The 15,391-nt window shown below is 46.6% G+C and overlaps 1 protein-coding gene across 3 annotated transcripts in view; it reads left to right on the top strand.

Moving 5' to 3' along the window:
* LRRC38 (leucine rich repeat containing 38) overlaps positions 1-15,391 on the top strand; it is a 76,085-nt gene that overhangs the window by 21,989 nt on the left and 38,705 nt on the right. For 2 of the 3 annotated variants that reach the window (XR_011699570.1, XR_011699572.1), the window contains 2 exons: positions 79-327; positions 12,100-12,266. The gene's annotated coding sequence lies outside the window, so the exon portion shown is untranslated. Of the gene's footprint in view, positions 1-78; positions 328-12,099; positions 12,267-15,391 lie in introns of those variants that run through there. The other variant, XR_011699571.1, reaches the window with a different exon arrangement.

Below are 15,391 nucleotides of genomic sequence, written 5' to 3'. Positions count from 1 at the left end.
GTCCTGTAAGGCTGAGTAACATTGTGGGGGTCACGGATCAAACTCAATTGTTTTGACTGGTTCTGCTCTTACTTGCAGGTCCATCCTACCCTGGTGCCTCAAAACGAAGATGCAGATTCCTTTATAGTTTGTAGGGTTTTGCTCTACCCAACCCAGAGCCCTGAAAGCCCTGATTCTATTTGGAACTTAGCACCCCTGAGAACAGCAAGGAGCAGGCCAGGCTGACACCCACATATCACAGCACAAGCTGAAGAGCAAGGCTTAGGAGAGCTTTATTTGGGAAGCTGCTATTCTGGATATTCCATCACACCAAAGTGATTTGGCAAAGTAAGTCTTTTTTTCTGGACAAGAAACTTCTATGGTATTTTCCCCTATAATAATTCTATTTCAGAAGTATTGAACTCCTTGAGTTAGTAATATTGATTCTTTGTAAGCACCAGCAGTTACCTCGTATTCATATTGACTTTGCATAATTCTAATTGCTAGTAAATGAGACAGAACTTGGTGGGATTTTTCTAATTTGATGGAATCTTCAGAGCAAAACACTTGCCTGTTAGAATATTGCCAGGACTAGTGATCATCATAAAGATCCCCTACAAAACTTTGAAAACAAACTTCATCATGAGTAGCAGGGGGCCTGAAGGCTGCATATTCCTGTAATTTTACCTTCACAGAGGCAATAATGTGGAGGTAATCCCATCTCCAGCTCTGGGGACATGGGAAGTGTTCCTGAGTGAGGATCCCTCTGTGGGTGGGATGTGGTGAATCTGCACTCCCTGCTCAGGCTGTGATGACCCACATTAGGAGCAGGGAAGTTCCAGCAGTGCCAAGTGAGGGCTGAATTTAGGTTCCCTTCCCTCGAGCAGCACAGCCTGTAGGTGATTAGAACGTGCTATGGAAAGTTCTTCCTTTGAAACTTTCCTTCAAGAGCAGCTTTGCTTTAGTGGTGCAGTCTCTCACTGCCAGGACTGAGCAGACATTTTCCCTGCTGCAAGGGGCAGCAAAGATACTCTGTGTGACCCAAATAAAGCGTTGCAGGCTCCAGGAGCAGGGAAGCAGCTGTCACATTGCCTGCAGATATGTCTCCTTGATGAAATGCTGGAGCTTGGTATGTGTGAGGATCCAAAAACTGGGCAAGAAAAAGCAAATCTGCATGATGTCATTGAGACAGCCTGACTTTTAGAAGTGTTCATATGGGTTTTAAAAAACCCTGCTCCACAGAATATTAAAATAAAGATCACCTGCAGCACCTGCCCAAAGCCAGTGAGGCACCATCCCCTGAGGCAGCTCCAGTCCTGCTGTGGTTCTTACTCGGACGTGAACATTAAGGGGGCACTTTTTAGAGCAGCATCAAAATGCATAGGGATACTTCAAAGGGATGACTCTGGAAGGTCTTCCAGAGGAGCAAACTGCTTGCCTATATTTATAGAATGATCCACTGGACACTGACAGCTAAAATTTAGCCTGGCAAACCTAGAGGTGACAAGGAATAGTCTTGTCTTTCAGCTGTGGGAAGAACTCTGTGCACTCACCTGTAAGCGAGGAGGAGATTCCCCTCCTGTGTGGTCAGGAGCGGGTGTGTGTTGGCAACACCAGAGCCTGCAGTCCCTGTGCCCCTGGCAGCCTGGGGGGCAGCTGCAGCCTGGGGGGTGCTGAGCCTGGGGCTGCCCTTGGTGCCCAGCTGAGCCTGCTCTGTGCTGGCTCCACACCAGGGCAGCAACTCCACACAGGAGCCTCTACAGATCCAGCACGTGCTGCCCACCTGCTGCAGGAGTCAATCACTTCACATTCCAGGACACATGTCTGAGTTCAGCTCACACCTCCCACAGTAAAGGGGCAGGGGTTTGATAGTGTCCAAATCCTCCCAGAGAACAATTCTGATCACTGTGGTGTAACCTGACCTCCAGTGGCAACTGGGATGGTTGAGGTTGACAGTGGAGGTAAGTCCTTGTGATTCACTGTGGTGAAGGTGATGTTGGAATGCTGAATCCCTGTGTACTCTTTCCAAGAAGAAACCAGAAATACACAGTAGGAAATAAGGTTTCTTGGAGAGTAAGATCTGCCATGGACTCTGGGTGCCAGGCAGCCTGTGACACACACGAGTCACCAGCCACATTCATTATTTCATGTCCTCTCTGTTACCATTGGAACAAAACAGCCTTGTCATAGGATTGTGGAAATTCTCAACATCCAACTGTAAATTATGTTTCCAAGAGTGGTGTTATGATGTGAGTGCAAAGTTGGATAAATTGTCCACATCTTTAAGAAAAAAAATCCTCTTTAAAACAAAATTTGGAAGAAGAAGCTGCTTTAGGGATTTCTTTTAGTCTAGAATGGATTTTTTTAACAATCAAATTAAACCCTGCAATGTAGGTTTTTAAATGAAAGCAGAAAGTGTTTGAACCATAAGTTCATTATTATTACACTGTATGTCAGGCAGTGGGAACTCTGCAACTCTGTGTGTGTTTATTCTTTACATTCTCATGCAGAAGGAAAGGAAGTCACTCCACATAGGCCCTTTGTGGTGATCTGTGTGTGTTGGTTCCCTGAGCTTCTGCCTTGCAGGGTGAATTCCAATGTTATTTAGAGTGAGAGGTGGCATTATTTATTTGGAGATTGCAGGCATTGTGTGCAGAGGCCATACAGCTTTTCCAGGGAAGGGACCTGACCCTCCCTCCAAAGCTCAGGCAGCGACACAGGAGTTGTCATTATCTGGTAATCACTGCCCAGCTCTGGCCTAGTTTGATGATGAGTTTATAATGAACATCTTTAACCTCAGCCTAGCCCAGCCATCTGCTCTGGGAGGAAAGCTGGCACTTCACAGCCATTTTCTGCTTCAAGGTGTCTCCTTGTAGTCTTAACAGAACAAAGAGTGAGTCACCTCCTCCCACCAGGAGAAAGCAGGATTGGAGCCCAGCTCAGGGTGAGGGAAGTCCCTCATCCTCAGGCTCCAGAGCTGTGACTGAGCACAGGCACCAACCCTGAGCACTGTTGCTCCTCAGCTGGATGGTGGAGGAATGACACGATAACCTCTTGAGGGATGTGTTAGGAATGAGACTGTTTAACATCTCTGGTGTGTGAAGGGAGGGATTTTCTTACACATAGGATTGATGATCTCATTGAAACAAAATTAGAGATAACTGTTTTGTCTGGACTAGGCTGTTGGAGAAGTAGCTCTGCAATGCTGGTTTAACTTTGTACTCTCCAAGTGCTATACCAAGTGACAGGAATTTTACTCTGATTGCTTGGTTTTGGTTTGGGTTTAGCTTACCTTTGATTTAGTAGACATATATGGGAAAGATTTTAAGAAATGGGTTCATTATTGCCACCTCATTTCAACCCTGCAGCCTCTCTGGGAGCAGTCCCTGTGCAGGGGATGGTGCTGCACACAGACTCTGCTTTCATTAGGACACAGGCACAGAAACTGGGACTTAGCTTAGTTTGCCTGCAAAACCCGTGGTCACACAGGAAATTGGTTCCAAAGCTTGGTTTCAACAGAAGTGAATAGATTCCAAACTTATTATTTTACCACTTTGAATCTGTGAGAAGCTGATCTAAATCACACGAGGACTGAAGGGAAGGTCCCCCACTGACCCTTCACGGGCTTTTATCAAGCAAAATGCATTTGGATTCTCCCAAGGACAGAGGTCTCTGTATTTATTTAGGGTTTGCTATTCAGTCAGCTGCCTGTTTGCCCACCCCATATTCACCTGTTTCTTAGAGGCAGAATTGATTTCCCTGTTGCACTGTAGCCTCCAGCACAGCCCCTGTGCTGTGGGGTGAACACCCACTCCCACCTCTCTGGGCAACAGGGAGTCAGTGCTTACCCAACCTCCCCTTTGCAGTGCCTGATGAAATTCTCTCCTTGTCTCTTTTGTGTCCACATCACCACAACTTCCTGAGACTTTATTCTTAAACTTCTTTGGCAACTGGCCAATCCTCTATTTAACAGGATGGCTCAGAAAGGGAGAGTGTCAGTGAGGGCACTCACTGCATTAATGGAAATCACTTTTGGGTGATGAATTGCTCTTCACCTGCCTACTGTTAACAAAAATGAACTTCTGTCAAGTCTCCAGGATTTTGGTCTGTCTTCTATTGCAGCTCTGGAAAATCAGGGACATCCAATCTTAAATGGAAAAGTATAAGAAGCTTTGTCTCATAAAAATGATGTCTAATCCTTGTCTGTCTTTTTTCCATGTTCTTTACTGGATGATCCTCCCTGCTGCCACCTTCAAACGAAGCGATTTAGAGTGGATCGGATATTAAAGCTTTAAGACAGGGGTTTAAAATAAATGAAATGCTATCAGGACTGTAATGGTACCAGCTGCTGTGTCTGCCAGCTGGGTGGCAGAGTTAATCACCCCCTCAGATCCCACCTCCCCCGGGCCTGCGCTGGGTTCTCTGCCTGTGCCCTTTCCCCGCAGCGCAGCACGGCACGGCATGGCATGGCATGGCATGGCACAGCATAGCATAGCATGGCACAGCACAGCATGGCATGGCATGGCACAGCCCAGCATAGCATGGCATGGCATGGCATGGCATGGCATGGCATGGCACAGCCCAGCATAGCATGGCATGGCATGGCATGGCATGGCATGGCACAGCATAGAATAGCATGGCATAGCATGGCATGGCACAGCCCAGCACAGCACAGCATGGCATGGCATGGCATGGCATGGCATAGCATGGCATGGCACAGCACAGCATGGCATGGCATAGCATGGCATGACATGGCACAGCATAGCATAGCATGGCATGGCATGGCACAGCCCAGCATGGCATGGCATAGCATGGCATGACATGGCACAGCATAGCATGGCATGACATGGCATGGCACAGCCCAGCATAGCATGGCATGGCATGGCATGACATGGCACAGCATAGCATAGCATAGCATGGCACAGCACAGCATGGCATGGCATGGCATGGCACAGCACAGCATAGCACAGCACGGCATGGCATGGCATGGCATAGCATGGCACAGCACAGCACAGCATAGCATAGCATGGCATGACACAGTCCAGCATAGCGTGGCACGGCACAGCACAGCCCAGCATGGCACAGCACAGCCCAGCCCAGCCTGGCACAGCGCAGTGCTGCCCCGGAGGGGATGGTCCTTGTGGGAGATGCTCCTTGTGGGTCACAGCTGAGCTCTGGCTGTGCCGGGGCCGAGCAGGGAGCGCTCCCGTCCATTCCCTCGCCCTGGCCCTGGGCATGGAGTGCCCCCAGCAGCTCCCTCTGCTCTCCGAAGGCCCCAGGCCAGGAGGGAACCAGAGGTCCGGCTCAGCCCCGTGCACGGGCTGTTGTCCCCCCAGCTGCAGGCACAGGATGCAGGTGCTGTCCAGGGTGTTGCTCAGCACCCGCTGCCCAGCAGGGACTTTGGAGTCTGTTCTGTAGGTGCTGCAAAAGCAGCTCCAAAGGGAGAACTCCTGTTTGCTGAGCCTCGTGCTCACAGAACTGTTATTGAGGAACAAGGAACTTCTGTATCACTGTGGACTGGATATTAACTATGGCAAATATAGTTCCTGAGTGCTGTCACCTTGCAGAAGTTGTCCCTTTTAGGCCAGGCCTGTGGTTCCGAGAAGTTCAGGCACCATCACCTGTCAGAGCTCACTGGTGAAACAAATTCTTTCCAACTGAGTAATCTCAGAGAAGAGTTTGTGGTTTCAAAATGTCAGGTTTCTTCCTGACTTTGACCTAAGCTTTATGCAAATTCTTTAGCAAAAGAATATGGTGTGGTTTTATTTGAGATGGAACTGAATTTTTTAGTGGACAAAAATGAAAATTTTAGTTGTATTCCAGTTGGTTAAAAGAGCCATTAGGAGAAAATCTTTTAAGATAAACTCAAAAGACCATTTCTCTGATTTGTGCCGAATCAATAAATTGATTATTTATTCAGACCTGGCTTCTCATTGCCTGCAGGGCAGGTAACATGGTGAGCAGGCACAGACACAGCAGTTAACCTTTCTATTGTGTGTTTAACCATCTGTAAAATGGATATGATCCTCCTTACCAGCCCGACACAGCTGGACAGAGGCTTAATTTTTAATCAAGTTCTGTTGAAACACTTTGAGCTCATTGTGTAAAAGGTGCACCAAAAGGCAGAATAGTTTTATTAGGGTATTATTGCTTTTATATTGTGTTCCAAGAGTAATATACAGTGAACTATATCAGTGTTCTAGAAATAACATAATAAAGGGAAGAAAGTAACAAGAAGCAAAAGAGATGTAGTGGGATGCAGAACACACTTTGTGACAGTCTAGGGTTCCTTCATCCCTGTTAATTATGCATGTGGAGCAACTTGTTAACGCATTTCTAAAGACATGTTGGCACAGGCTCAGCCCTCCCTCCTGGCCATGGGCTTTGGGGTTAATTTAACCCTGGCAACAGAGGAACTGGCCAAGCAGTGGAAGGCATTTCTATAACAACCAAAGCAGAGCAGTTGGGACCCCCCAGATTTCCTGGGCCCATGGGAGGGGCAGTAATGGAACACCTGCATGGGGAGCTCGTTATGAATAATTTCTGTAGGAGGCCCTGGCGTTACATTTCAGGCTGATTGTCCATGGAATATGACCAGCTATTATTCTCTGTTATGTCTCTACCCCCTGTGCCCTCTACCACTTCCAAAAATTAAGATTTTCCAGACAAAAACCCAGAGTGGTTTAAATTAAACAAAAAGTATTGCTGGGTGAGACATCCACATGAGTGTCAGAACTGTGACAATAGTTTGATTATTTTACATTGCTGATTCATCCACAGGGAAGTCTCTCCCAGAGCATCTACCACTGTGGGTGTCTCAGAGAATTTATAAAATCAGTTCTTAGAACAACCAAATTACTTAATCAGGCACTTTCTAAAGTAGTAACAGATTCTGAGCTTGAGGTATCCTGAGGAACACCTTAATGTGAGCACTTGCTGTCTGGAAAATGCTAAAAATTGGAGGCATCCAAATACTATTTTTGAAAAAGCAGAAGAGGATGCAAATATGGTTTTAAAACCTGAATAGCTCATCGAGTGAGCCTGTGGGCATTGGGAGAAATGTCTTTCTTGTGGTGTTGGAAATTAGAAGCTGCTACACTCTGCAGAATGAGAGACAACAGGAGGAGATTTTTCAGAGATTTCAAGTGAACTGGGAAAAAAAGTGATACTTTACCCAGTCAATGTTGCTGATGATTAAAGAGGTTCCCACACCACAGACAGGAGCTCTGCAGCCTCTCCCTTCAGCCAGGGGCTGTACTGGACTTTAAGGAGTTAATGTTCTCTTCTTCTTCCCTTTTTTCCCTCCTCTCTCCCTGACTGGCTCCAGCACTGGCTCTCATCTGAAGGACACAGCACTGAGTGATGTTCACATGATACCAAAGACAGCAGCATGATAAGCCTATTTCTGACAGTGTGGCAAATTACTATTATGAAATCCCAGTACATTTGATTGCAGAGTGACTTTGAGAAGGGATCACACACAGCAAGGTTATGAAGGGCTCAGTGTTTACTGCAGTAATGCTGACTTGCTGGAAAAGAATATCAAGAGCTCTTTAAGTAAAAAGCTTGGGAGATTCCCAATTCTGAAAACATTTGGCTGAGTTTATCTAACCAAGCATTATACTTCTCTAAAATGAAAGGGGAAAAATATCAGCTGAAATTCCGAGGCTTTTTCACCCCCCCTTTGATGACTCAGGGAAATGTTCTTGTTGGAGAGTCACTCCAAAGGGAGCAGGAATTTGAGGATGTCCTTCCCCCCCGGCAGCACCCTCAGGGGGCTGCAGGGGCTCTGCCTCCCCATTCCAGCCCAAGGTCAGCATCTCCTCAACCTGTACAAGGCCCAAGTTAAAAGGAGAACAGGATTCCAATCAAAAGTCCTGCCAAAAGCAGAAGTGGAAGGAGAAATAGGCAGTTGAGAGGCTCAGAAAGCACGGAATTTGCCAATAAAAGAAGCATATATGCTAAATACAAAATAGCAGTGACCCACCTGCTGAATTAGCACCAGGATCCCAGGGGGAATTGCGACATGGAGATAAATTGTCCCTGCACCTTCCGTTTAAACTTATCTATGGAGAGACTCAATTGGCAAAATCAAAAGGAGACAAAAAGGGCTCAGGTTTCCAGAGGGGGTTTTGTCACACCTGTGGGCAGGAAAGTATTTTCATGGTGAAATAAGTTCTTATTTCCACTATCTACTAAATAATTATCATTATTGCCTTGTTTTTTCTACACTCTGAGGATAAAATTTTTAGTTATGATAACTTTTTATGATAATTTTTTAAAGGCACATGCTCTTAATATTTATTTCAAGGGTGGCACATTGTGCAGAGGCCAAGAGTTCAAACACCCTCTGCAAACATGGATTTTGCACTTTGCTGTAAGGCCTGAAGGTGATTGTCTCTGAAATCAAACTCCTGATGGCAAAAGCTTTAGTGCTCTTCAGTGACCGAGTGGTTGTCTGTGAGAGGGGAAGAAATGACAAATTGAAACCTTTTTGCTCGTCTGACAGGTTGGGACAAATTAGACTTTTACTTCACTGGGGCCAGGATGCCCCTGTCAGGTTTGGAGAGGGAGGTGCTGCTGCTGAGTTCGGTCCTGTCTCCCCCCTGTTCCTGCTGCCAGGGCTCAGACACTGCAGTGAGGGTGGGCAGGAGCTCAGGAGCAAAGGAACTGCCCCCTGCCCTGCAGGTGCCCAGCCCGAGGCACCCCCTGCACAGCCCACCAAGGGCTGAGCTCTGTGCTCTGTCAGGGGAACTGACCCCTTGCTTTAGGAAGGGGAGATTTGGGGGGGGGTGTAAAACACCTACTTGATTGCAACTTTTGTCCCTAATGTCACTTTTGTCCCTAATGCTGAGTTCCCATCAGTGTGCAGACCCAGCCAAGTCTTCACCACTGCAGCACACACCTCCTTGGGGAACTGAACACTGGTGGCATCTCTTGCTGAAACATCCTGTGGTCATTTATGGGAAGTCCCAACGTTGTGGGAGGAGAAGAAGGCACAGGGAGCATCCACCCAGCTCTCACCATGGGCAAACCCTGGGTGGGGTTACAGAGACCTGCCACCCAAATCTAATCATGGCAGTTCTTGTGTCAAGGTCGAGACTGGCTAATTGGACAGGGTGAGATTTAATCTCTCTAGAAAATTCTGTAGAATCCATCTGAAAGACTTGGGCAGTGGGGAAGAATGTCCCCCAAAACTCTGAAGCACAAGTGCACAAGTGGATGCAGGGAAATGGGGACTTCTCAGGAATCATCATGGTCTAAAAATACAATTATTTTTATCCCCAAGACTTCCAGTTCTAAGAACTGTGTAGTAACAGCCTGACCATAAATCTTTCACAGCCAGCTGGAAATCTTTCCACTGTTTTCAATTTACTTTGGACCATATTGTGTGTAATTCATCTCATGCTGTAGAATTCCTAATTTTCCCCTGGACATACAGTCTGGGTCCCTGCTGTGTTATATATATTATGATGCCATTTCCAGCAGAGTTTGAAGACAATGACAAATGCTGGTTTCACAGCAAATCTTTGCTCAGGTATTTCAGCTTAGTCATCCAGTGCCTGATCCTCAGTAAATCTGAATATCAATATTTATCTTGTATAGGCAGTCTGCTGTACTTCTGACACAGGAATTCCAAAGAATATGTGAAACTAAGGAAATAATCTCTGCAGAATTCTATAAAAGGAAAAAAAAATAATTGTCAATAGTGGGTCTCCCTAAAATAGGCCTGGGAGTTTGCTGGGACTAAACGTGTTTTAACGAAAGAAAAATGTTATTTTAATGACAGAGTTGGCAAATGACACCATTTAGATTCCACCACAGCAGCAATTGCTGTGAAACCCATGATTTAAAAGCTGCTATTTCTCACCATCTGAAGCTAAATACACTTTTTTATTCTAACAAATCTGAATAAAATTAGAGCAGTCTGCATAAATTCCCCCTCTCTCTGCGCCTGCTGTCGTAGCTCGAGGCAGACACAGATGCCTGTGATTTCTGAGACTGTCAAACCAGCACCACAAGCCAAAGTTACCTTCACCTCAAAAAACCATGGAATATATTCCAGCCTGGTAACAAACTGCTCCATTATTCTGCAGGTTTGATGTCAGTGTTCAGTTTTTAAAAGGCCATCTGAAACCTCACAGGCATTTTTGACATTTTCCCATTAAGAGGGTTGAATTGGGGGATTGAGAGTGCTTTGTTTGTGTTCAGATTTAAACTTTTAACACCTCAGATCTGTCACTGGTTCACTGGAAGATGCTATTTTGATTTTCCTCATTAGCAGTTCTGAAAAAGAAAAAAAGGAAAAAATAGCACATTGCTCATTTAATATTAATTGGAACATATTTGTCCCTGTAGCAGTCTGCTGATCATGAATTTCAATGCCACAGAGGTGGCTTTGCAAGTAGTGCCTTTAAATAGAAAATAAGCATTTCCTGTGCCATGCCCAGCCAGAGAAAAGGCTCATTAACGAGGGAGCAGGTAGAGCCCCAGAGCCCAGGCTGGCTCTGCTCATGGAAACACAGCCTGACAGAGCTGTCTGAACAATCAGCCACGACAGCTCTGTCTGTGCACAGCGAGAGAGTTTAGTCAAGTGTTTCAAACATGGAAATAAGAGTGAAAATGCATTGTTGCTGCACCTCTCCTGCAGGCACATCACCTCCCTGGGACCCAACCACTGGCAAAGGGCCACCTTCCCCCTGGAAACCGGGAGCCACATTCCTTGGATGTAGCAACGTCCTCGACAATGCCATATGGAGGGTGGGAGGGGAAGGCACTTGGTGTGTAACTCACAGGGCTTTGCTGGGCAATGGAAACGGCTCCTATCGGAGCCCTGCGGGGGATTTGGGGCTGGTGGCACCGGGGCTTTGTCCTCCCCAGGCCCTGCAGGAGGGCACGGAGTACAGCCAGGAGTACAGTTATCCCCCAGGGAGAGTGACCCTGTCGGGCAGGTCCCAGCGAACAGCTCCCTGTGCCAGGGCTGCCCTGGGGCTGCTGCACAAACCCAGCACAGTTCACCTTCAGCTTTGACCTCCTCTCTGCTCTGCTGGAAACAGGAGTAGCAGCAACGGAACCTTTGACCCCTGGGGTTTCAAACCCTGGAAAAGCTGCATCCTCTGAGCAGAGATGTGGCACTGGTTGAAGGAACACTTAGCGATTCCCTCTCCATGAGGGAGAGAGGGACTTTTTACCCCAGCATCCCTCTCTGTGCCCCTCGGGACTCCAGGGCCCTTGGCAGCCCCTGCCCTGCCCCTGGTGCCCACTGGGGTTGGGTGGCAGGGACAGGACAGGAGGCAGCTCCCCATCAACAGGTTCCAGAGATGCCCAGGACCACGAGCGGGTCCCGGGAGCCAAAGCAGCTCCAATCCTGCCACCTGCTGCTGCTCCACTCCTGCAGCACCCACGGGCACTGTGCTGAGCCCTCCCTGCTCTGCCCGCTCTGCCCGCTCTGCCTGCTCTGCCCGCTCTGCCCGCTCTGCCTGCTCTGCCTGCTCCGTGCTGCTGGGCTGGGTTCAACTGGGATCCTTGTACTGGAGCCTAAAAAACACCACAGAGGTTCCATCCTGTGCTTTGCTTTCAGTATTTCTGTTACCAGCAGGAATGCAGACTGTGCCTGCAGTACAGAGTGAGAAATGTGGAGAACATCCACAGCTGCGTCACAAAAACAAACACTTGGACTGTGCTGGGTACAGATTTTAGAGGAAAATTACTGATAATGCAAAATCTCAGGAATATGGAGGGAGACTGGGCTGTTCAGTGAGAGCAGTGACATAACCAAAGGTTATGACTGACATAACTAAAGGCACTTTCAAAGCTCAAACATTTGAGGGAACAGAAGAAAAATGCAGGTTTGCCTGTGCAGACCGGGGGGGTTACATCATCCCTCCAGATACCTCCAAGTGAGGAGCTTAAATCAGAAAGCTGACTCTGTGGGCAGTTATCAGCAACAGCATGTGCAAAGCCATGGCTTCTGTATCACTGTAGGAACTCAAAATTGCTTTATTTTTAATTGTAAAGATCCAAGCTTTTCTCTTTATGGGCTGCCAGGCTGAGACACCCAAGCAGCTCAGGCAGTGTCTGGCCCCCAAGGCTCTTCTTTCACAAGTGCTTTCCTGCCAGGTCTGTGCTCCCCATCCTGAGTGAACTGGGACAAGGCTCTCAGCTCCCAAGCCAGCAGGAGCTGCAAGTGTTGATATAGAGGATGTCAAGGTGGCCACAGCAGAATGAGGTTGTTTGGAACTTCAGGGAAACAGCAGCACGTTCCTCCACAGACCCTCACCTGCCTCTCAGGCCAACCACTGTCAAGGACAAGGGCTACCTCCAGGTCAGTGATCACTTTATTTATAGTGCTAACTAAATTCAGTGTTAAATCTGCTCTGAACATTTATAGCTTGTAATTTTTACCTGACAGGCACCCAGACCCTCCTGTCCAAATATACAGTTCCTCAAATTAGACACAAAACATGTCATGGGACAGCAGCCTAAATTACACATTTACAGCACTGAAGCAGGCAAGGACATACCTACACAGGCAGTCGGAGGTTCTTGTTTTAAAGAAGTGGACTGGCTTGTATTCTTTAAAATGCTGATGGAGTGTTCAGGCACTCAGAGCTGTGGGGGCTCCGGGCCAGGGGCTGTCTGTGCATTGTGTGTTTACAACGAGACTCCTCAGGGGTTCTTGCCATTGAAAGAATAAAAGTATGTGATGATAAAGAGCAAGTCCCTCTAAAAAGGCTGTGCCTGGAGATTTTTCCCTTCTTAGCAAATATTGCTCCCAAACAACTAGCACAGTATTTCTGTATTTATGTAACAATTTCCTTATGGGTCATTGTTGAATAGAACCTGTGTCCTTCTATACCCAGAGCAAATGTCCCCATCAGTGCAACTATAAATTAAGTGCTTTATACACTGTCAGGGCAGTTCTTCTCTACACCAACAAGTTTAGGAGTTACCTCACAATTACATACAGAAAAATAGAATTCTATTCTCCAGCAGTTCTTCAATATCCCAAACTTACTTACTCTGTGTGAAGTAATTCCCACAAATAAACTTTTGAACTTGTGTAGATTTTAAATCATCAGAAAATGAGAAAAAAAGGAAAGAACCAAGGGGATGTCTTCATCAGAGTCAGCTCATAGCACAAACCAGGTGCAGGATGTGCTGCTGCATTTTTCTTGCTTACAGCTGCTCTTGGAGATAAGTGGGTGGATCCTTTGAAATGTGAAGTATAAATTGTAAGATGTTTCTGAAAAGAATTTGTCACATTTTGGGAAGTGTGTGCAGTCTTTGTTCCATATTTCTGAGTTCAAGAGGATTTACCACCAGGCCTGTATGTCAAGTTGATCTCTTGGTAAGGTTATGCTACTTTCATCATTAGTATCCCCTCTCCTGAAAAGTGGACACTTTACAGTGTAACCCAGAATTTCTGTTGTACATTTTCATGACTTGGCTGCATTTTCTGCTTACCAATAAGTGGATTTCTAAGTTATTGCAGATTTGTAATGATGACATTTCAGATTTTCTCACCTCTATTCCATGACAGCTGCAAACATCTTAATTCTTTCAGCTTTTACAAGTTCTTGAAGCACAGGCAAAATAACCTGTGTTTCAGTGGTTTTATTTTCAGTAAAAGCCCTTGTCACTTGTGAAGATGGGAGTGAGCTGGGAAATGCTGTGTAGACACACCAAGGGTATTTACAGTCAGGGGAGTCTCCAGCCCAGCGATGCTGTGGTGACTGAACAGCAGTTTGTCTCAGCAAGAGTCAGAGACTCTGAACTCTGGGTGCAGGAATCCTGCAGCTTTCCTGCCACTCCCACTCCCCTCTGCCAGTGCAGGGTGGTACTGGAGCAGCTGTGCCTGTGCTCCTGTCCCTGTGGCAGCACCCCAGGTGTGCAGGGCAGGACCTGGGGCTGTGGCCGCTCCGAGAGGCCACACAAGGGACCCGTCCCTGTGTTTGCAGCGCTGCCTTCAGCGGGGCCTCCCTCGTGCTTTGGGCAGTTTGTCTGTAAGAATTTACATCAGCTACACTTTGTAGGGAAAAAAAGAAGGGGAAAACCTTGATTATCAATGCTATTCTGTCTGAAGTTTTGTCTTGTGGAATATTTGAGATCAAGAAACCTTCAGGCTCTGTTAGTGGAGGGTGGTGTTGGTTCCACTGCCACTGAACTCAGGCCCAGAGCTGGAGAAGCTGGGGCTGGTTCTGCCCTGAGCTCAGCAGAGACACCACAGAGCTGGGTCTGTGCAAGGCAGGTTTATATTGCCCAGGTGAAAACAGCTCAGCAGGTAAACAGTTTAAGGGAGATATTTTGCTACCACTAATCCCATCTGACATGTCTGGTAGAGCTGTGCATTCTCTCATTTAAACCAGAATGAATTTGATGCAGTTTCCTTGGGCTCCTCTGCGTGTTGTGTGTTTAACTGTGAATGGCTCACTAAAAGCACCTCGGCCCTGGGCTTGGGCAGCTCTGCCCTGGAGCTTCCAGATTTAGAATTAATGTTTTCATACAAATTTCATAGGTGGTTCTTGTGCATCTCAGTAATTCCCTGTACATCAGGCCAGTCGTTGCTTTCCATATGGGATATTTACTTTTAGAAACACAGTAGATGATAACCATAAATGTTTCATTTGTTATAAATATTCAATAATTATGAATGATTGATGAGCAGATTTTTAAGCAAACGGATCAGAGTCCTGTGACATCAAGGCTACCTTTGTATAATTTTCTAAGCTGAATTCCAGGCATTATCTGGGCTCTGTTGTGCTATAAAAGTGCCTGATTGGTATTGCCATTAAAAATATCAGCAGATGGGAATAAACAGAAAAATATACTTTTAATAGTTACACTGGCAATAAAATCAATATGGAGGATTTCCTTGTGGATAGAATTTCTGTACCCAGCAATTTTCATTCCACTGTAGTCCATTCTTCATGGATTATTTTAGAGGTGTTTTTTCAACACTTTAATGGTACAGCACTAATAACTGCCTGTGAGTCAGTGACTGTCACCTATTTTGCTTTCAGTTTTTTCTAATTGCCTTTGATCTCTCTGGGGCTTTGAAGCCTAAACCCCCCATATAATGGTTTTCTAATTATCAGGGCTCTTGCATCTCTAGAGGACTCCATTCATGGCACTGCTCTCTGGCCCAAGCCCCGCTGAGGGCTCGACCTGCTCAGGCTGAGCCCTTTGCCAACAGGTGCCACTGTTGCTCTGCACACACCCCTGAGCTGGCAGTGCCCTCAGTGCAAACCCAGCCCTGCCACAGCAACCCCAAAGCACGGGGATGAAAACGTTGCAGAGGCAAAACCCTGTGCAGAGCATGGCCAGGGGCTTGTCCTTGCCAAGACTAAGGTATATACTTTATCTTGTTCCTAAAATTAATGATATTGCTGACCTTGAGGAAAACAATATG

This window comes from Pithys albifrons, chromosome 22 (genome assembly GCF_047495875.1).
Source record: "Pithys albifrons albifrons isolate INPA30051 chromosome 22, PitAlb_v1, whole genome shotgun sequence".
Taxonomy (NCBI): Eukaryota; Metazoa; Chordata; class Aves; order Passeriformes; family Thamnophilidae; genus Pithys; species Pithys albifrons.
This window is presented reverse-complemented; position numbering and strand designations above follow the sequence as displayed.